General features: G+C 38.4%; 1 protein-coding gene across 2 annotated transcripts in view; it reads left to right on the top strand.

The window, feature by feature from the left end:
- Positions 1-24,113, top strand: part of GPC5 (glypican 5) — a 762,590-nt gene that overhangs the window by 346,082 nt on the left and 392,395 nt on the right. The window lies entirely within an intron of this gene.

Here is a 24,113-nt window from a genome sequence, read left to right as displayed (position 1 = left end):
GTTAGACTCTACATCAATTTCTTCTCTTTAGTTGGTTAGAAATAAATTTGATCCTTTTTGGCATTTTGGAGATGCGATAGCATTTTTGCGGCATTTGAACCTTCTGTCTTCCTTCTTACCTATTTCAGACCTACCGACCATCCACTTTTTCGCTAAGTATTAGTTACCTTCTGTCCAATCTGTCTTGCTTATCAAGTATCTTATTTCTTTTTCATTTAGCTTTATGAGTTTTAGAGATTGAAGAAATTCAGTGAAATGAGAATACCTGTGCAAAGACTCATGGATATATGAATTTGAGTCTCAGTGGTGTTAATACGTCCCTCCTACAATTGTCTCTTTGTGTGTGTGTGTGTGTGTGTGTGTGCGCGCGCGCGCATGTGTGTGTGTGTGTGTGTGTGCACGCATGCACGTGTGTATTTTTGTTAGAGTGGGGTTATGTTCCTGTGTGTCTGTTTGAAGCAGTGTTTATTTCTATGTTGTCAATTGTTCTCAAGATTAGGAGTGAAATTTTTTTCCTGTTTTTTCCCCTCATTGTCTAGAATTTATTTGACATTTTCTTTTCCTTTGCTTCCTATAACTGATTGTACTCTGAAGTAATCTCCTGAGCTTGAGAAAGTCCTAAATTCTCCCTTCGTAATCTATAACAATGGTCAATAGTAACTGGCTGGGAATTGGTCTTTTGATTTTCCACTGCTGGTGATTGTTATAGAATGTAGGCTTGGGTTGCAGTTGGACTTGAATGTCTTTGTGTATTTTATTTTTCAAAATCTACGAAAAGAGAGGGCCTTAAGCTTTCTGATTTACAAGCATGCCTACTCCACAGGAAGATAGGTGGTTTCGTTACCACTAGAGTGTTAAGTTCATTTAAAATATTATTAACAGTAACAGAAAAAGAAATCATTAGCAAATTAAGCTTACCATACAAACATACACTCCAATTAAATAAATTTAAATAATAAAACCTGTTTATGTATTTCTGTGTGATCATATTTACTGTAGCTAAAGCTTATTTCCTGATATAGTAAATGATTATTTTGTAGTTTATATCTGAATATCTCATAGAGATTCTTAGATTTTGCAGAAAAAATGATTAACTACAGGAACATAATTAAATTTAAATAAAATATTTGGCTGACATGGTTAGTGTTCTTTTTTCATTATGTTCTTTGAATGTTAGAATGTATTTTGTAGGGGGTGCCTGGGTGGCTCAGTGGTTTGGGCTGCTGCCTTCAGCTCGGGTCATGATCTCAGGGTCCTGGGATCGAGCCCCGCATCGGGCTCCCTGCTCTGCAGGAAGCCTGCTTCCCTCTCTCTCTCTCTCTCTGCCTGCCTCTCTGCCTACTTGTGATCTCTGTCTGTCAAATAAATAAATAAAATCTTTAAAAAAAAACAAAGAATGTATTTTCTAAATTTACATTTCTTGTCTTTATTGAGAGCACTCATAGGGTGCCTGGTACTCTGAGTTCTTTTAATCTTCATGTCTCTGAAAGTTCTGCCACTTAAATCCAATAATTAAAAGATACTTTGACTTCTACCTTTTCCTATTACATTTGTTCAAGCTGGAAATAAACTTTCTTGTGTATTAACGATTTTTCTACAAAGGCTAATGAGAATCCCATGGTGATTAATGGAAGGTCTAGTATATTTTATAAAAACATGTGATATATTGCATTACATTGTATCATCTCATTTTAGAGCTGTAAGAACCTTCGTGTCAGCTTGTCCCCCTCCTCTCTACTGTCTGGTCTGCAGTTGCTATGACAGAAAACGTTGCGGAACTCAGTGATTTGGGAAAACTTTACTTAGAGGGACAGTATTTTCAATTCAAAGAATGTATTCTATAGCATATATTTCTTAAGACCTCATTCACAGTTTAGGAAAGATTTTTTTTTTTAAAGCCCATCTTTAGCAAGAATTCTCTGTACAAAGTAGCCACAATTCTGATAAAGAAAACGAATGATTCTCATTCTTCTCATTTGCTTCCAGCTTATTCTCCCTTTCGCTGCCACCCAGCCTTCTGTCAGCCACTTCCAAGTGCCCTGTTCGACTCCACTCTCATGAGAACAGTTTACGCTTTGCCTTAACCTTCTCTCAAACGCTCCTCTGCCTCATTACCTTGATTGCCATGTTCCTATCTTTGGGAATATTTTTTCTGCTCCATCCCAACCTCATGGGTCCACTACCCAGGTCCCCTCCTCTTGGCTCACCTGGGGGCCAGCCAGCCGCCTCACACTCTGGCTCTCTAGCGCCTTCTCCAGGTGGCTTCCAAAATGAACATTTTTCAGCCCTGATTATTTTCTGGCAGTCAGCCAAGGTTTTACAAGCATTATCTCCCATTTAGTTCTCCCATTTAGTTCTCCCAAAACTTGACTCCCTAATGCTCCAAAGCAAGCTGAATGGGTGGTATCTCTTTTCTATTTGAGCTTGAGAAAAACTCTTATCTGTGCTTGATTTTTTAAAAAAACATAGCACTTAAATTGTATTTTTATTTGTGGCTCAGCCAATTCTTGATGTACTTATGCAACAAGTTTTTTTTTTTTTCCTTCAAAGCAAATTCAGTGCTAAAATCGAAATATCCATCATATCTTGTTAATTATGGTATCTTCACCATGGAATATTATGTGTTAGTCAAAACCTGTGCATATTTTTATCTGCTAATGTGGAATAATTTCAAAAGATTATTAAATTAAAAATAGTTAAAGCTAGGACAGTGCCTGTTTTACCAGCAGATCTAAATAAGTAAAAAATAGCAATATTGGTTCTGCATAGAATATTTCTGAACAGTTACATGGAAACTGCTAATATACTTAAGAAGTACTGGGGGCCTTTTTAAATTTACATTGTATTTATTTATGTTTAAGGAGAAAAACTGTTGCAGTGATATTAGAATTATGGACTATTATTGTTTTCTTCTTTTCATAATTCTTTTTTGAAGTGAAAGTACTATTTTTACATATAATTTCTAGCTAACTTGGATTTTTCTAGTAATTTTTTGATATAGTTTTGATATATATAGTTTTGTCAAAACAGTAATGGATATGGTTAAATACTGAACTAGTGACTCTGTCTAAGAAGTCTTTGAGAAAAGTCAAGTCCTGATGAATGTTGCAATCTTGAATTATTAGCTACTTTCTCCTAAAGAAAAAAGGAAGCATAGCAGTGATCACTATGTGAAAGCACTAAGATCCTCAAATAAAATTTGAGAGATATGCACTTAGTTGAGATAAATAATGCTATCACATTTGGAAGAAATGAGTGCCAAGTGAATGTATACTACATTTGGGGATGATAGCGGTTTTTCTTTTCTTATGGTGGGTCATAAGACTCATCAGATTCATCCCAGAGAAATCATGCCACACACATCAGTAGGATAAATTGGTGGCCAAGACTGAGTATATCATTCATGATAAGCGCAAAGTGATTACTTTGGCAAGACTTCTTCTCCTGAAGGCATTTTTTAGGAGATGATTGATAAGATTATTTATGTGCACGGACGTGCTGTCTCAAAGAATAGGAGAGCCCTACTGATTGTTTCAATATTATGACAGTCCTATAAAATTGGGTGAAATCACCTTTGTGCTCATCAAAAGAGGCGGAATTCCTTTGTGATTGTAGCAGAAAATATCTCAAGTTCGGCAGTATCTAAGGAGTGTTTAATTTGTGAAACAAAATATCTACTTCAGTTCAAATGATTTTAAAGACGGATGCCTGCCCCCTATAGTCTGCGGCCACATTGAGATCAACGGTTCTAAGAATTTATGGTTTAAGGTGAGAATGTATTGCCGAATTCCACACAGTCTCTATCTCTCTGTCTCTCTCCTATCGCTTCATCGTGAAATGAAATTGTTTTCCAAAAGGCGTATTGTGTCCGTCTTTCTGTTCTCAGAGCTCTGTTCTCAGTTCTCCATGATTACAAATTGATTGTTTGATGGTTTGCGCTTGGGCTTTCCGATTATTGATGGGCAGGTGACAGCTACTTAATTACCAGGGCTTCCTTTTCCTTTCTGATTAATAGACGCTTAATTCAGTTACTGTCCCTCAGTCTCTGGGAATTTATGACCTGCCCAAGAACTCTCAGACTAGCCAGTAGCTGTGAGGTGTCTTCGTACAATTAATAATCTGCACGATTTCTACTTCATCTTGAGTTATTTTTCCTTAATGCTTCTTTCATAGTTCAGTGTTTTGCTTTCAAACTCTTATGATAAGGTACCCCTTCCAACAGAATATAATTGAATTTTTTAAAAATCAGATAAAAATATAAAACCTTAGAAGTCTCTGAAGCTTTATACCTATCTAGTATCGGATTTTCAGACAATATTATGTTTCCTGGAGATAGATAGATAGATAGATCCCACTCTATCTGTTTATTTAGTATTTATTTTGTGATACAAAGCTATTAGCTGATTTCTGTATACACCTCCTTGGTTCATACAATTCTTTAAAGACTTAAAAATTTATTTTTATTTTTTATTGAAGTGTAAATATAATATCTTGTAACCTCATTTTTTCCCTTTACATTATCTATCTGAAAAGCTTCTCATCTTCCCTCTTTCTTCTTCTTCCTGACCTTGCTTGCATTCAACTATATTTTATTTATCTTTTTTTTTTTTTTTTTTTTTTTTTAAGCACCTGGCCTCGTTTACAAATGTTAGGGACTACAAAGCAGTCAGGTCTCAGGATTGTTCCGGTTTTCATTGATGTAACTATCAGTCGCTTTTCCTATGTTGCTTGTGCAAAGGCAGTATATTCTTCATGACTTAAACAACAATCTGTTTTGCATTTCTTTTTTTTCCCCTTGAAATTTTGATCTATTCAATCAGGTTTCTAATGTTGTTAAAGTAGACCTTCATAATTGTCATCATTATTATCATATCTAGGGCCCATCTGATGTGCTTCAGAATTCAAAGAGGCTTAAAAGACATGGTTAGGAGACATCCTCACCCTGACCCCAACACAGCCGTCTTCTGTGGGCTCTATTTCCCACTATGGGAATGATTTTCAACTACATCATTCTCTCCATGCAACTGTACATACTGCTTGGCCAAACTCCAACTTTAATCTTGAGTCCGCACGGAACATGTCCCCAAACCTCTAACTCCACCATGACACCTCTCATACCTTTTGCATTTATATGTCATATATCTTCTCTCGTCTTATCTACTGTGATTTCTTTCATAACAGAGCTCTTGTATTACCTGACAGGTTAAGAATGATTAGTATCCTTGAACACCTGTCCGTAATTTTTTTTTAAGATTTTATTTATTTATTTGACAGAGAGAGATCACAAGTAGGCAGAGAGGCAAGCAGAGAGAGAAAGGAGGAAGCAGGCTCCCTGCTGAGCAGAGAGCCCGATATGAGACTCCATCCCAGGACCCTGAGATCATGACCTGAGCCGAAGGCAGCGGCTTAACTCCCTGAGCCACCCAGGTGCCCCCTGTCTGTAATTTTTTAAAGATAAGAGGACTCTGAGGAATAGGAAGTTTTATAAGTGTTTTTGAGAACTGAAAGATTCAGGGACTGGGGAGGTGGGCTGGTAATAACACTTTGGTGGCTAGTATGTGGGTGCAAAGCGGAGTGCTGAAAGATGAGAAGAAAGATGAGTCATAAGAGTTTCTGCCTATGGTTGACTCTAGATGTTGGTTTGTTTTCTGACTTAATCTTAAAATCATGCATGTCTCATTGTGTAGATTTCCATAGTTATTTTTGGGAAACCAGAGTCTAAAAACTCTAAGACGCTTATGTGTTCTGGGTTATATACATATGAGGTGTGATTGTCTTTATCACAGATGAGGCATCTGGGTTGGGTTGGATAAAGTGCCAAGACATGCCCAAGGTCAAACGCCTGAGTTTATAATCCTCAGTAAAGGACAAACTGAAATACTTTTGCTCCTTTGTGATAGAAATAATAAAAAAAAAAATATGACTTTAGATCTAAGGGGCTATCCAGTTCATCCCATTGTAGATACACGTTTCAGGCCCAACATGACAAATGCAGGAATGGCTGGTGTGTTGGCTTTGCAGACTCTTGGTCATGTACAATCTTTTTCTGCCTTACTCTAGTACACTCACTTGGCAAATAATTTTTCTTTAAATGGTGCCTGAAGTAGTTTGGTTCTATAGAAAATGACATAGATGGTAGCAAGAGGATGCACATTTTGTCAATTTGCTCCGACTCCTGACCTTCCTCACTAGTGTTGAAACCTAGGAAAATACCCATTTCTCTCAGGTCAATACACACATTTGGTCTTTTCTAAAAATGCTCCATTTATTTGGTAATAATTGCATTTTATCCCATCTTCTGAACTGAGATGTTTCTTCTGAATCTCTCTTCACTGGTTTAGTAAGTAACTTACTTAGCCTCATGTCTCCTGTTAAGACTATAATCATTAGGGGCACCTGGGGGGCTCAGTGGGTTAGCCTCTGCCTTCGGCTCAGGTCATGGTCCCAGGGTCGTGGGATCGAGCCCCGCATCAGGCTGTGCAGCAGGGAGCCTGCTTCCCCCTCTATCTCTGCCTGTTTCTCTGTCTACTTGTGATCTCTCTCTCTGTCAAATAAATAAAAAAATAATAAGGGAAGAGACATCCGTTCCTCCCTTAAAAAAAAGGGGGGGGGCGCCTGGGTGGCTCAGTGGGTTAAGCTGCTGCCTTCAGCTCAGGTCATGATCTCCGGGTCCTGGGATCGAGTCCCACATCGGGCTCTCTGCTCGGAAAGGAGCCTGCTTCCCTCTCTCTCTCTCTGCCTGCCTTTCCATCTACTTGTGATTTCTCTCTGTCAAATAAATAAATAAAATTTTTTAAAAAAAAGTGTAATCTTTATATTCAGGGATTTGGACTCAGGTGAGAGTGGGAACTGCTCCATTAAACCCACTCAGAAGGCTCCTTTCTACCTTGTCATAGAATGAAATCATGACCAATTCTCAAAAGCCTTTGGTCACTATTAGTGTCTAAGGACAGTTTTATTGTCATTAGTCCCATAACCATTGTAAATTTAGTAATTAAATTCAGTCCGTAAAAAGTCCAACTTCTGTAACAAAAAGGTCTAGTCTAACTGAATCATCAAATCTCCAAAGTGGTCATTTCTCCCCATTTTTCAGTTGGGTGCTGAGTCAGTCTGGGAGGTGCCTGTGGTGGGGACAGGACAATCTTGTGTTCTCCTCATCCACATACCGACCTCACGTTCTCCTTGACCTCAGACAATGTTTTTGACTCCCCCATGTTTGGAGCTTGACAGTTGATGGGACAGAAGTGAGAGGGAAGTGGTGAGAGAAGGGAATGTTCTTTTTCACTGATAATTTTGTATTTCTTATTACTCAGTCCTAGCTTGGCAAGTGTGAAGAGTTGATGTTTTGAGGCTTTGTGGGCTCAAGACAATGCCTTCTCTCCATTTTTCTCCCTTTGATGGTAAACCTCTGGCTTCTTGCTCCTGAGATCTTCTGGTGGAGTCTTTTTCTCCATGATGATCTTCTCTAGACCATAGACGCTTTGCTTGTCTCTCTAGCTTTTGGTGGGAGTGTAACCTATGCCCTGTGTATCTGCCTCTCGTTACTCTACTGCTAGTCAGGGAACTTCCTCCACAGGCCCAGGCTGCCGTTCTTAGGGATAGATCTACTACCAGTCTTTTTAATCTTTTCAAACTCCAAGGATCCCTAAAGCCTCTCTCACTTAGGATGAATGAATGGGAGAAGGTCACAACTACCTAACAAGTTTCTTCAAAGAAATTCTTTGCTTCGGTCTCTTCAGGCTCAACCCTTTTATATGATTAAGGTGGATATGAAGATGAGAAACTGAAAGCAGTTTCTAATCATCTGCTTTTCTTGTCTAGGACCCGAGTTTGAAATCATATCTATTGTCTTGTTCTTGGCTGAAATGGAAATAGAAAGAGGGTTATTTTAGCATCCTTTTGCCTGCATTTGGAACTGGTGTGTAGGAGACAGAAAACTAGATTCTATGTTTAAAACACTACAAAGACTTTGAATGATTTGCAAAAGTAAGACATTGTCCTTATCTCTGAGGGGCTTAGAATCTAAAAAAAAGTAGAAGACATGTTCACACTACGTATACATCAGAAGAGATGCTATGAAGTGATGGAGACCAAAAAAATATCCCACAGGATTTCAAATAAAGGGTGGAAATTCCATTTGATCGAGGCGGTTCAAAAAGTATTTAATTAAAGACTTAATATATGATATGGGTCTCCATTCATTTTTCCCATTCATTCATTTAAAATAACTTCTCTAAAATATTTATGGATGAGATTAGATGATGTCTGGGGTTTTATAATAATTCAGTGAATGGGGAGAAAAAACCATACTATACATAAAACAAGATTTTCTCTGTGTGGATAATTGTGGGAGCTGTATTATGGGTACAGGGCTTGTTTATTCCCTTTGTTTGTATAAGTTTTAAAATTCTGTAATAAAACACAGAGGTACAAAAATGACAAGACATAAAAAATTACATTGTCAAGTAGGTACTCTGTCACATTATCCTAGACATGGTGGGCGCAGTGATAGACAAGACAGACATGAACTATCTCTCGTTAGATTAGGATATAGAGGAGATGAATATGGAATGAATAATTACAAGTGTGAGTAGTTTGCAGAATCTTTAAGGTTGGATGGAATTTTAATCAGCAGTCTTGGAAGCAAGAAAAGAGTGAGTGCAGTCTCAAAAGAAATGCCTCAAGTTTGGTGGCCTATTAATTGCATTATTTTCATTTGTAGGTAACCTTTCAGATTATCTTTTCTCCTTCTCAATACTCTTTCATTTGAGCTTAATGGGCATGTCCTGACTATTTAGTATTAAGCCTCCCTTTTGTTCATTATAGCAGCCATTCATTCAGAAAGTCCTTAAAACCCAGAGGTTACAAATGTTAGGCTCAGGAGCCAGGCTACCAAGGTTCTCAGGAAAGATTAGCCTTTTACTAGTAAAGTGAATTCAGGCACATTCATTAAACATAATTGTATCAGTTACTCTATTTTTAAAATATGGCAGACAATAATGCCTGTCTCATATTTGAGAATTAAATGTTATTCACAGAAACAGTTTAGAGTCCTAGCTATCACATAGTAAACATTCATCAACTATTAAATCTTCTTTTAAACACTGTATACTCATTTACTTCAGTGCAAAGGAAACCGTTTTGGATTGAACTTCTCTCTTTAAATGAGTTCTACCATGAATCAGAATTGTCTAAAGACAATTATCATATGAGCTCCCTGATATGGGAAGTTGAGAGGCAACGTGGGAGGTTTGGGGGTTGGAAAGGAATAAATGAGACAAGATGGGATCGGGAGGGAGACAAACCAAACTAAGGTTTGCCCGACGGAGGGGGGTGGTGGGGTTATGGACACTGGGGAGGGTACGTGCTATGGTGCGTGCTGTGAAGTGTAAACCTGGTGATTCACAGACCTGTACCCCTGGGGCTAATAATATATCCTATGTTAATAAAAAAATTTAAAAATTAAAAAGAAAAGACTTTCATCTGGAAAACAAAGATGAGTATGGGGGTTAGCTTACAAACCAGTAAAAACTATTATTAGGGATCTTGGTTTGGGAGTAGGAGATAGTCCCTTGTTAATATTTTAGTGATATTATTTAATATTTTATATGATAATTTCATTGAGATTGTAAGTAAAGAATATATTTCTGAATAGGAAGTTAATCAAATACTCAACTGTGGAGAATTATTGCCCGACTTGTACCCACACAATATACCAGTTTTCTGGGGCCCCTTGTGGCTCAGTCAGTTAAGCGACTTCCTTTGGCTCGAGTCATGATCCCAGGGTCCTGAGATTGAGCCCCATATCTGGCTCCTTGCTCACTGGGGAGTCTCCTTCTCCCTCTGCTTCTGCCACTCCCTCGGGCCTATGCTCTCTCTCTATCAAATAAAGTATTTTTTTAAAAAAATCAGTTTTCTTAAGGAATCATTAAAAGTTAAGATACAGGGCTCCTGGGTGGCTCAGTGGGTCAAAGCCTTTGCCTTCAGCTCAGCTCATGATCCCAGGGTCCTGGGATCAAGCCCTGCATTGGGCTCTCTGCTCAGCAGGGAGCCTGCTCCCTCCTCTCTCTCTGCCTGCCTCTCTGCCTACTTGTGATCTCTGTCAAATAAATAAATAAAATCTTAAAAAAAAAAAAGTTAAGGTACAAATAAAAAACACTATAAAGATAAAAATATTTTACTCCTAAGCAGTAGTTTGGGAATATTCAGTCACTAGCTGTAGCATCTTAGGGTTGATCGTTAATGATCTATCACTTAACTGGAAATAAATAAATCTCTGAGACCATACTAAATTTCACACACCAGATTGTTTTGGTGCCATGACAGTTTTAAGGCTGCTCTCCTTCTAGCCATTTCTTTCCATCCATTAGATTCCCAAAGGAAATACACACTGAAGAATCCCTAGAACAAAATTTGATTGAACGTCAGCCATCACTGTGTCTCTACCCAGTTTCTTGCCAGACCTCCACAGTACACACAAACTGTATTTAACTTGTTAACTTGTTTCCATCAAGGATTGTGTGTAGAAGAAGATTAAAGAAAAAAATAGCGAGATAAAAGTGTACTGAAGTGGAAACCTAAAGGACCTTTTCCCATCTGTTTGGCACAGAAGTTGTTATCTCTTTGGGGTTACGGATTTCATCACAGTTCCGTAGATGTGTGACTCCCAGACTGTGTTATTGCAAAACAGCAGCCGTCTAAAAGGCCTCCAGGATGCCTACACCTATTTTCACCAGAGTAGTTCCTTTTTGATCCTACATTTTCTTATTGAGCTTACACGCGAGAAACTCTTCTTTTTTCAGTAAAATAGGTAAGTTTGCTAAACTATAAAGAAGACACATAGCTTTTCTTAGTCTAGTCCTATATATCCACAGCAGAGCCTATAAATTCATCAGTAGATAATTTATTATATTTTAAAATAAAATGCCAGAAGAGAGATGAAGAAGAACTGCCACTTATTCATAATACTTTCCTCTTCAAATAGACTCCAACATAGTCTCATAAATTTTATTAGAACATCTCATCAGTTATCAGCACATTTTATTGCCCAACCAACAAAATCCTTATTTTCTGATGCATTCTTCAAGGCAAATATATAAGCTTTGTTAGATGTGGTTGAAATGGGTTTCCAAAATCTGATTTGAACCCACTTGCATATTAATGAGTATAACATTTAAAGAATATTGACCTTTATGTTTTGGCATGCCTGATTAATATAATTATTTCTTTCATTGTTCTTAAGATTTCATTTCTCATAACTATACTGAAATCAGGAATTATTTTAAGATTTTTGTTGTTTTCCTAGGGAAATAGATGACTGCATATTTTTTTGAGTGTTTGTATAACCTACTTACAAAGTTCTATCTCTAATCATTTTTATATATAATGACAGTCACAATGAGTTCAGGATATAAATTTTTTAGATATTGAATAAGAAATCCAGGAGTCTTACAATCATGAAGGAAATGAATCTCATGTTTGGAAAGTAGCTTAAAAGTCAGTCCATACTATGCTGGGAGAAGGGGAAATGCAATAAGAAAAGTTTGCACTTTGGGTTGCCTGGGTGGCTCAGTGGGTTAAGCCTCTGCATTTGGCTCAGGTCATGATCTCAGGGTCCTGGGATTGGCTCTCTGCTCGGTGGGGAGCCTGCTTCCTCTCTCTCTCTCTGCCCATCTCTCTGCCTACTTGTGATCTCTCTCCATCAAATAAATAAAAATCTTAAAAAGAAAGAAAGAAAGAAAATTTTGCACTCTATACACTTCAAAGTAGTGCTTACATTTTTTTATAACATGCCATGTTATTATAATGCAAAAATGGTATTTCCATCATAAGAAATACAATATAATTTTTGAATTTCTTCTATCAGTATCAGCCAATCTTTAACCTGAACTGTAAATTGCTACACATTTCCTTCCTACACAAAAAAGCCTTCCTTTCCTATAAATTGAAGTCTCTGCTGTCAGGTAATACATGTTGGTAATACATGATGTGTGATGATGTAAACATATTCATATAAATTTTACATGAATTAAATATGAAATGACAGTTGTGTATTAGATGAAATATCTGTCCCTTTTTGGATTATTTTCTAGATAGAATCTAGGCTTTGGTAGGTATATTGGATCATTAAATCCACAGTATTTTGTATAATGTATTTAAATTGTTTTTTATCAAGCAAAATTAGTATCATCTTTTAGTTAGCATGGGATATTTAAATATAAGGAGTAGCAAAGCAGTAAAAAATATTTGGTGCTGTTGGTTCAGGAATGAGTCACTGCCATCTAAATTGAAGTCACTATTCTCAATGAGATATGTGGTTCTTCAGAGGTAAGAATTGATGTTCTGCTGGGTAAGAGCCATAGCATCAGTGAAATCTACAGTGAGTGGGATTTTTATGTGATGGGCATAGAGTAATGTATTAGAAATATTAGTTAGGGTTCTCCAGAGAAATAGAATGAATGGTATCAAGTATCTATCTCTCTCTGTATCTATCTATCTTCTCTCATCTGTATAGAGAAAGAAATGTTAAGGAATTGGCTTGTGTAGTCTTGGAGGCTGGCAAGTCATAGATTTGGAGGGCAGGCTGACTGATGGCAGATTCTGGAAGAAGTTGATAGTCTTGAGTCCAAAAGCTATCTGGAAGTAGAATTCCTTCCTCTTCTGGATTCCTCAGTTTTTCTTTTAAGGTCTTCAACTGATTAGACAGGGCCCACCCACACCATGAAGGTAATCTTCTCTATGAAAAGTGTGTTTAAAAATGTTAAAACACCTAGGGAAACCTGGGTGGCTCAGTTGTTTAAACTCTTGATTTCAGCACAGGTCATGATCTCAAGGTTGTGAGATTAAGCCTGGTGTTGGGCTCTGTGCCGGTTGTGGAGCCTGCTTGGAATCCTCCCTCTACCTCTGCTCCTTCCTCCCCTCCCCTGCTTACTCACTCTCTCTCTCTCTCTCTCAAAGGAAATGAATGATGAATGAATGAATGAATGAATGAATTGAATTAAATAAATGTTAATCACATCTAAAAATACCTTCACAGCAACATCTAAACTAGTGTTTGAGGGAAATGTTAGGTACCATAATCTAGCCAAGTTGACACATGAAATTAATCATCACAAGTAATATTCTAGGTGATGAATGAGAAGGTAAGTAAGTGCTGTTTTGGAGCTGATGTTCTGGAGATGGGTGTGGAAGAGGCTGTGTTCCATTAAGTCTCCAGAGAAAACTCTGGAGGAATCATATTTAAGCTGAAAATGTGGTAAGATGTTGTTTTTCTAAGTAGAGAGAGTATCCTGTCTTGTGTATCTAAGAACAGAGGGAAAACCAGCATGCTTGGAACAGAAAGATATGAAGGACATGGAGGAATTGTCTATCACGAGATTGTAGATTGTAGAAGGGGCCCTTAATCACAGAGGCCAGAGGAGAAGTTTGGATCTTATTCTAGATGCTTTGAGAAGTCATCGCAGGTATCAAGCCAAGACTAATATAAGCTGGATGCTTCATGGAGAGTAATTTTGAATATAAAGTCGAGAGAAAACAAACAAACAAACACAGTCATAATGGTGCGTATTGGCCAATCTGTGTGTGTTGTGTGTGAGAGAGGAAAAATAAAAAAGAGAAAGAAATAGCACATGTGCCTCTAAAGAATAAAAAGTCATCCATAATGAATGAAAAATCTCTCACATTTGTGTTATCTGGGAAACATAAGTCTTGTTTGCAGAACAACACTTAATACAAGGAAACTACGAGTATATAATCACATGGAGGATAAAACAGGCACAACGTGTATCACGGAGGGACTCCTGTTACCTGCTCCAACAAAGTCTTCCTCAAATGAATGAGAAAAACACTAAAATCTGATAGAAGAGTGGACAAAGTACATGAATAGAGAGTCATAAGAACTTATTAGGGTCTCTTAAACATATAAAAATTACCCTCAGTCATACAAATGAAAGAATTCTCAACACAGATTAAATAAAAGCAAATTAAAATCAAAAAATTTTTCACTTATGCTAATTAAAATAGTTAAATTTGATTATTCACTGCAATGACCAAGGTGTGGAGAAAAAGTTATCTCCATCCCCAACAGGAAAGGAAATTATTTCTACATCTTTGAAGGGCACTTGGACAACATCTGTCAATATTTCAAATACACATGACCTTTGAATCAATTGCTTAACATTTAGGAATTTATCCTCAGATTTACTAATACATGTAAACAAAAGAGCATGCATTGCATATAGTTTATGGTAACATAACGTATGGATACCCCAAAATGCCTGTTAATAGGGAAATAATTAATGGGTATGGTATATTCAAAAACAGAATATAAGGCAGATTTTTAAAAAGAAAGAGGTAACCATAGCAGTAGTGATATGGAAATAGCTAGAGAAGAGGAGGAGTGCAGGATATGTATAGGAAGAAAAAAATGATGGCTTATATTTCCATGTGCTTTTATAATTTACTTACCATGTGCTTTCAGTCCTGTTCCCCTCCAAAAAAACATAAAAAATAAAATTACCCATGTAAATGTTAAAGGAAAATGATGTCTTTCTGAAATTCAGAAAGATGTCTTGCTTAAGATTAATATCTTGAAAAGCCCATGGATCAAATAAAACAAAAGTAAATTGGCCAATAAAATAAAAGCAAATAAAATTCCCTAAATATTGTTTCAATGTAAGGCTTAGAATTATTTGAGAAACAAATTGCATGGAGCAGAAAATGCTAACTTGAGCACTGAAGCTCAAACCAGTGGTTTAGAGATTAGAGAGTGTTGGGAGCAGACTAGGACTGCCTGGACACTGCTCTCCTGACTAACTAAATAGACTCCAAACCCAACCTGGTTCTCACATGTCATGCCCCTTATGAGGAGGTGTTCTATGGACTGAATGTGCTCCTTCCCCAAAATTCATGTTGAAACCTAACCTCCAATGTGATGGTATTAGGAGTAGGGCTTTGGAGAAGTGATGATGCTCTGTCCTCAAGAATGAGGTTAGTGCTTTGGTAAAAGAGACCCTAGAAAGATCCCTCACCCCTTCCCCCGTATGAGGACACAGTGAAAAGATGACCATCTAGGACCAGGACTGGACTCAGTAGACACTGCATTTCCTCACACCTTGATCTTGGACTTCCCAGCCAACAGAGCTGTGAGAAATAAATGTGTGTTATTTATAAGCCCCCCATCAATACTTTTTCTCTTCAGCAGCCCTACTGGTTGGAGGAAGACAGGTTAGATGGAGATTAGGAGAGAACATGGTGATTGGAAGTAAAGGCTTTTCTTGCGTCTTTGGTGACTTTATTACAGTTCTTGCAGTATCATACCAGAGCAAATCAGTTTATCAAGTGGATGGTTTATTATGTTTTAAAATAAAATGGAAGAGAGATATGGCATAATATTCACCCTGGAAATTCATGTAGAAGGAGCATGTGAGGGGTATGATAAAAAATTAAATTAATCCCAGTCTGGAAAAGGCATGGGATGACATTTGGCAATTGGATAGTGTTCTACATTTTTATCTAAGTTTCTTTATACAAAACCATACATTCAGGAATGCTATTTTCCAATCCATTACCAGCTATACATTTGCTTTTATTTCCTGAAATTTATATTTTGATCTGCCTTATTATTTTATCTAAGCCCTATACTTTCCCCTATGAAATTTTTTTTTAAATTTCAACTAATTAATTAGTCAAGAAAAAAGTTGTGTTTCTTTTTTCATTTCAGCTAGCTCATTAGTAAGGAAGAAAGATGTTTATTTAAGAGACATACTAATTTTATTACATGAGGACTTCACCTTGAAGAAGATGTGGGAAAATAGAGTTAAAAGGAAATGCGATGTGACATTCCCTAAAGGAAACAATGGACAAACTTAAGTTGTTTAGATACATATATTTTTTATGTTCTGATTACATAGTGATTTTAGTTCCCTGAGTATCAGGCCCCCACCCCAGGCCTTCCCTGAATCAGAAACCCTGGTGTAGGACCAGGAATCTGAGCTCTCCAGATGATTCTGATGACCAGTCAAGTGTGAGAACTGTTGCCTTAGGGCATCATAATTTTGTTTTAATAATTATAATTTTTTCTATGATTTTAGACTTTTAAAATAGGGAGGAACCCACTTCCCTCCTAAGGAAGTTTAGATTTCATGATGTGATAAATCTTATTGTAGAAATGATGTGATCCTTGTTTGGATAAAGATTTTAGAGCAGACTTGATATCTGATAGAATTCCATTTTGATATATAGAGCACCTTCTACATAATGAATTTTGCATATCAGATGGCTGAAGCCTTTACCCAGCCAGAATTTTAAGTATTGCATATTCTGGAAGAAAAGCATTGATCGAGTCCTTCTTGGATATTTAGTATCACCAATGCAAATTAATTATTTAAGCCACATTTAGATCTGTAGCAGTGCTCTGGAGGTAAGGCGTTTGAAAATCACTGCTCTTTCATGCAAATATACAAAATACAATATATAGAGTTTTGCATAATAATAGGTTTTTGGGGGTTTCTAATACTGACCATAATAGACTGCTGAGTAACTGCAATAAATGTAAGATTGATATCAATCATATTCGTTCTTAGTATAATATCTCCAGAAAAACAAAACAAAACAAAACAAAACTGGAAGGGAAACTCATGAGTTATTAATGATAGTATTACTTAATTTAAAAGAAGTGTTAGGAATAGAGCAGATCATCTACACACAAGACTGAATATTTATAATTTTTGGTGTATGTATGTTGGGTGAAAATTTCTGTTTGGAACATGATGTTTTCAAAATCATCTGGTTCGGGGCGCCTGGGTGGCTCAGTGGGTTAAGCCATTGCATTCGGCTCTGGTCATGATCCCAGGGTCCTAGGATCGAGCCCAGCATCAGGCTCCCTGCTCAGCAGAGAGCCTGCTTCCGCCCTCTCTCTCTTTGCCTGCCTCTCTGCCTGCTCGTGATCTCTGTCTGTCAAATAAATAAATAAAATCTTAAAAACAAAACAAAACAAAACAAAATCATCTGGTTCTACAGTTTTTAATTTTTTTTTTTTTTTAAGAATATTTTGGTCAAAGTTTCCATGCCTGGCCCAGACCTTCAGATTAAACCACCTACAGGATGTAAAAGCTTCAGGACTGGACAGCTAATTAGGAATTTTTTCATGCAAGATGCAAGTCAGTTTCTCTTCGGAATTCTCTCCAAATCAACATCGCAAGCCTCAAGAGGCATACACAAACCTGATCCATTAGTGCGTCTATCGACATAATTTATCATGCTTTTTTTTAATGTGTGTCTTTTGGGAACTATTCACCAACACACTTTATTATTATTTTTATCATTTACTTATCTTTAAAAAAAATTTAATGCCATTCCTGGGAAAACACATGGTTGTTTTGGGATGCCTAATTAGCAGTTTCCTGTTCATTTTACTTGCAAATGTATTGCTTTCCTCTCTAGAAGTTTTGTAACAGCCCAGATGACAAATTGTTTCAGCTTCATAAAGATTTCACCAACTAAACAAACTATTTAGCTTTAATTCGAAAGAAACTCCACAGCAGCTTATGGGGGGTACAGTATGGAGAGCCCTGCCACCTGTCCAGAGGCTTCTCCAAGGATGTAGAAGTCAAGCATCTTTCTGTCTCTTGTCTGACTCGATGAGGCAGATATTTCTAACTGCATACAAATGAGCATGAGTAACTTGACATCTTGAACACTGTAAGCTGCGTCAAAAGAAATTCCCTGTTTAAAAATTTCTCTTGCGGGATTTTGGTTTTCTCTCTGCCGAATCTTGTCTGACAAATATTCATGTGCTGCCTACTATGTGGGAGGCTCTGTTGAACGATGTTTAACAAATATTTATGTGGTGTCTACAGTGTGCCCATTAAAAATGCATAGCAGCGACCCTTGCTTCTCGGGAATGACAGCAGCTGGGGTAGCCTTAGTGCATGTTGGGAGACTGGGGCACCTGGTGCCTTGGGATACACTGACCAAGCACCCAGAAGTCAGGCAGGGAGGGACCTGGAGGATTCTGCTGGTTCCTTCATACCCCACTCTCTTCTTGACCTACGTTCATCTACTCCAGAAGTGTTGGTCAACAACACAGCCAGCACCTTCTCCACAGAATTGCCCCTGGGCTCAGAGTCCAGGCATTACTCCTGAAACCCAGTCCCCAGGCCTCGGTCTTGAGGTAATGATTGAGGTCCACAGAGGAGCATCATTGCCTCCAGGTGGACTCAACTTCCTGCCACAATCTGCACTTCCGTTCTTCCTGGTGAGTTCAGAGGAAGTTAACCTCTCCACCCCCCACCCCTGCCCCAGACCTCCTTCTTGCTGAGGTTTTATCTTGGCTCAGCCCTGCCCTCCTCAGTCTCCTCTGCCTGACAGCACCATCTCCAGTCAATCTCTTGAACCTACTCCTGAGGAACTTGACTTAACAGAGTGATTTTCACAGAGACCTGCAGAGGTGGTAGAAGCCAGCTGGATGAAAGGGTAAGAGAAGAGGATTTCATGCAGAGAAAATCCCAACTGTGAAGTCTCACGGGGGGGGGGGGGGAGCAGCACGGGGAGTCTGGGGGCAAGCATCAAAGGGTGAGAAGGAGCTGGGAGAGAGGAGTTGGTAATGAGCGGTGAAGCTGGAGAGTTAAACATCTTTGTAAGCCACATTACGTCGATCCTAATTAATGCCAAAAACTGTGAAAAATACAGATTATCACCTCTATTTTAGTCTACATAACATATGTGATAATTTGAAATAATTTATGGGAGATATTTTAAAATAGTGTTCTAAGATTAATTGCTTGGACTATTCTGCAGGTTAAAAGGGCTGCTTTCACGAACTACACCTAAATTTCGGGTTCAATCCCCATCCTGGGCCTAAAATTATAAGGATGTAGCAAGCAGACAGTAGGCAGTGTTGCCAACCTGCCGAAATTCTCACTTATTCTGCTTTTCAAAGGAAGTTCTCTAAAATGCACTACAAACAAACTGAGGGTTACTGAAGGAAATCAGATGACCCGGTTGTGGGTATTAAGGAAGGCGCGTGTTGGGATAAGCACTGGGGATTAGGATGTGGTTGTTTTGCAAGGTGCCGTTACTCAGCGTACTACAGGTAGCTCGTATAATCCAATATATTACAAAATAGTTTATAAAACCTGGCAATTTACTTCTCTGTGACTCTCTGAGAACAAAATAACAAAGTATGTGAAGATTGTAAGTAAAGCATCCTACGTTCCATAATTTCTTGGTGCCAGAGGGCAAAAATAAAATGTCAAAGAAAAGTCCAGATTATAATGATATGATGATGATAACCAATAAATTAAATATTTAATATTAAAAATGCCACGTGAAGAACATGCTATAAATCTATAAAACATAATTTTCTTTAATTGCCCATTCTTTCTGTTTAATTTGAGTATACACGCAGTGTTACATTAGTTTCCGGTGTCTAACTTGGTGATTTGACAAGTTTATATACTCTGCTGTGTTGTCCACAAGTGTGGATACCATCTGTCCCATTACATGGCTATCACAATATCATTGACTGTGTTCCTTATGCCTTGTTTTTTATTCCCTTAACTTACTCATTCCACAACTGGAGACCGTATCTCCTTCTCTCCTTCACCCATTCTGCCCAGCCTTCCACGCCTCTCCCCTCTGGCAACCATGAATGTGTTGTCTGTATTGATAATTTTGTTTTTTTTTTTTCTTTTTTTTAGATTCCATTTATGAGTAGAATCATACGGTAATTGTCTTTCTCAGTCTGACTTATTTTACTTAGCACGATACTCGGGTCCATCCCTGTTGTTTCAGATGCCATGACTTCATCCTTTTTTATGGCTGTGTAATATCCCATCGCATATATATCTCATATTTTCCTTATCTATTCATTTATTGATGGGCACTTTACAGCTGCTACCATGTCTTGGCTGTTATGCAGATTGGTGCAATAAATACAGGGGCACATGTATCTTTTTGAGTTAGTGTTTTTGTTTTCTCTAGGTAAATATCTAGTAGTGGGATAATTGAATCATACAGTGTCTTTTTGTTTTTTAAAGATTTTATTTCTTTGACACAGAGAGAGAGAGAGAGAGAGATCACAAGTAGGCAGAGAGGCAGGCAGAGAGAGAGGAAGGGAAGCAGGCTCCCTGCTGAGCAGAGAGCCTGATGTGGGGCTCAATCCCAGGACTCTGAAATCATGACCTGAGTCGAAGGCAGAGGCTTAACCCATGAGCCACCCAGGTGCCCCTAGTATCTCTATTTTTGATTTATCAAGAACCCCGTCCAGACATCGGACTAAATTAAAGGTTATTTTCTTAAACTGAGCACTTCTCTAGTATTTGAGTTGTAAGTCATGTCACATTTCTCTTTGTTTGGACTTGAAATTGTCATAGCGTGTAACTTTCCATAGATATGCTGATCTGAAAATATATGCAGAAGTATAGTACTGAGTGGGAGTTTAACTTGCGCTTGTGTTCCTCCTATAATTCTTGGATTAGTGTCTCCGTTCTACCGGCATTCTTACTGTACTCGGACCCCCATGCCCCTGTCAGATTTGTGTAAGAGACTCCTAATCCATCCACCTGCCGCCTCCCTTATGAATTCATGAATCAGCAGTTCTTTCACATCAGTGCAGTTTGATAGGTCTGGATTGGAGATGTGATGGAGAGAGTAAGAAGTGATAAGTCTACAGGCACAGAGAAAATTCCAAGAAAAACCCTGGAAGGAGGTTTTAGGCAAGGCATTGCATTGCTGATTCATGAATTCATTCACAATAAAGAGGCAATATTCTGTTTCTATAAGATTGGGCCAACTGACCGTTTTCTTCTCTGGGGTTCCTTGTACTGGCTGCATGCCCTGTGATAGCATTTGGCTGAGACATGCATTAATCCCTTGCTGAGATGTCTACCTCTTTCACTGGACTGTTCCATGGGTGAGGGTCCCAGGATTCGTCTAAGTGAGATTCAGGAATGTGGCAAAGTGGAACTGTGTAAGAGACTTGTGTAAGAGACTCCTAATCCATCCACCTGCCGCCTCCCTTATGAATTCATGAATCAGCAGTTCTTTCACATCAGTGCAGTTTGATAGGTCTGGATTGGAGATGTGATGGAGAGAGTAAGAAGTGATAAGTCTACAGGCACAGAGAAAATTCCAAGAAAAACCCTGGAAGGAGGTTTTAGGCAAGGCATTGCATTGCTGATTCATGAATTCATTCACAATAAAGAGGCAATATTCTGTTTCTATAAGATTGGGCCAACTGACCGTTTTCTTCTCTGGGGTTCCTTGTACTGGCTGCATGCCCTGTGATAGCATTTGGCTGAGACATGCATTAATCCCTTGCTGAGATGTCTACCTCTTTCACTGGACTGTTCCATGGGTGAGGGTCCCAGGATTCGTCTAAGTGAGATTCAGGAATGTGGCAAAGTGGAACTGTGAGCGTGGGTGACTAGGACTCTACTCACCTCAAGAATCTTCTAGATCTAAGAAGGAACAGTGACCTCTGTGGATAGAGAAGTGGTTCAGTTTCAGGGGCACCCTTGTATCTGCCCCATCGAATTTATTTCCCAGCTTATTCCCCATTGGATATGGAAATATGGGAGTGAGGGATGGTCCTGGACACTGCCTCAGACCACCAGAGGGTTTTGGACTGCGGAGCATCCATAGACCCGTGATAGCGCCTCAGAGATCTGTGGTGGACTCAAGGAAGCTGAGATTCTGTTTCCTGGTAGGGATCAGGATGCTGAATACAGCAGGAGCGCTGGTGTTTCATGACCGTGTGAATAGGGGCAGTCTTCTGGGACACCTCTTGGGGATTCTCAGAAACATTTAATTTTAAGAGCTTTTTAGGAAGCCCAGATTTTTCTTTCTGCGGGCAATGATCGTTAGGGTGGAAAATAAGTTTCTGTGACCTTGTGTGTTTATACAGTCTTCTAGGGTCTGAGGAGACAGTTTACAGATCAATGTTAGAATTGCGTCCAGTTAATCAGGATAGAGAACATTACTACGTTCTGGAACCAGGCTACAACTAAGCACTTTGTATATCTCCTGTTACTACCTATTGAGGGAATATCTCTATTTTCAGTAGGACCAAGTAGGGATTGGAGACACTGAGTCAGAGACACAAGAACCTATCAGCAGTAAAGCAGCAGAGCCAAAGCTGGAAGTGATACCAGACCTCCTGTTATTTTCACTGTTACACTCTAGTGCCAATTCCTCGTAAATTGCATGTGTCTGTGATGAGCAACTGAATAAACAAGTGTGTTTTTTCATGTAAGGAACAGCAAAGTGGTTGTCTACACTGCAATTCTGAATATTTTTCAAGTGCTTGTAGGTAATAAGACAATGAGTAAGAAGGCAGTGTTGAAGTCTGATTTACTGGTCAAATCTTGGTACAGTGTCCAAAAAATAACACTCATGCAACCATCAGAAAATAATTAAATCTCTCTCAGTACTCCTTCAAAGCTCTCCTTAATTCCTGCCAATACACACCTACTTTAACATTATAATGTGTAACTGCCCAATAAAATAGCTTTAAAGCCCTTCCTGCTAACCTTTAACCCTGAGGACTGTGCATAATTTATTATCCTATAAACAATCAAATCTCTTCCTTTCTCATTTTTGAGGGATTTCCTTTCTTTCTTCTCCACCAACATTGTGTCTTTACTGGATAATATTGAATCAAGACATTTTTATTATTTGTCATTTTCATTTAAGAGGTATGCTCCCTGTTATTAATTAGCATTTAATGAGAGCATGTGATCTACAACAAAATCGTTTCTTGTATTTTTTTTCTTCTTGTACCCTTTGTTGATTTCTCCCTCTTTGAATTAGTGTCCATTGTAAGAAAAAGAAATTTGCTACTTCTGTTCATAGTTATGCTATTATTATGTTTGGGGGATGTTGTGATCTGCAGCAAAATATAGTTAACTCATTCATCTTGGTATATAGGTAGAGTGGAGCTATAAATAGCTCCATATGGCTATATATATAGCTATAAATAGCTATAAAATGAAGTCACAAAGATATGTAAATCCATACTATATGGAAATGAGAGAGGATCATAAAATATCAACAGCCAATCCCAGAGCTAATTCTCTTAACTCACTACTTAAATGTATAGGGATGGGACGCCTGGGTGGTTAAGTCAGGTGGGTGTTGGGCTTTTGATTTCGGCTTGGTCATGATCTCTGGTCCCGGGATTGAGGCCCGAGTTGGGTTCTGTGCTCAATACAGGATCTGTTTGAAATTCTCTTTCCCTCCCCCTCTGCCCCTCCCCCTACTCTTCCCTCCCCTACCCCAAATAAATAAAACAAAATCTTAAGAAAATGAATAAGGACAGTTAGTTCTCTGACGACTTTGTAAAATTGCTCTATTTCTTAAATTTCAGGCTTTATACAGAATTTATTTTATATTTTATATTTATTAATTGGAAATTACCTTGATGGATCCAGATTTTGAGTACATTAAGATCTTAGAAAGAAACGTGAAAATTCTATTTGCTTATTATTCTATTCCTGGAACTATACTTTATACTTCTTGCTCTTTAGTTTTCCTCAGTTGTCCTCATTCTGCTTCACTTACCTAAAAGCACTTCCTACTTTATTTTTTATTTTTTTTTAAAGATTTTATTTATTTATTTGACAGGGAGAGAGAGATCACAAGCAGGCAGAGAGGCAGGCAGAGAGAGAGGGGGAAGCAGGCTTCCTGCTGAGCGGAGAGCCCAATGTGGGGCTCGATCCCAGGATCCTGAGGTCATGACCTGAGCTGAAGGCAGAGGCTTAACCTACTGAACCACCCAGGTGCCCCCCTAAAAGCACTTCCTAAAATTCCATTTCCTTCAAGACATTTTTGAAGTAGGTCAGGTGACGTCCTCTTCAAAATCACATCTTGCAGTGGTCTATATTCAGTTATTAGGTATTTGGGGCCTCTGCCTGTATCTGCACCACAGGGGGAGCCTTCTCAGAGCTCCTCAGAAAGTCTAGTAACAAACTCTGCCCCCAAAGAGCTTCAGGAAGCTCACCTCATAAGGATGATCCGGGTGTCTTCTGTTCTGAGGACCAGTAAGAGCATCGTCTCAAATACCCACCTCATTCCGTCACAGTCCAGAACAAGATTTTATTGGACAATTTTGA

The sequence above is a fragment of the Mustela lutreola genome, chromosome 13 (genome assembly GCF_030435805.1).
Source record: "Mustela lutreola isolate mMusLut2 chromosome 13, mMusLut2.pri, whole genome shotgun sequence".
Lineage (NCBI taxonomy): Eukaryota > Metazoa > Chordata > Mammalia > Carnivora > Mustelidae > Mustela > Mustela lutreola.
Note: the sequence above shows the minus strand (reverse complement) of the source record. Positions and strands in the feature narration are given on the sequence as shown.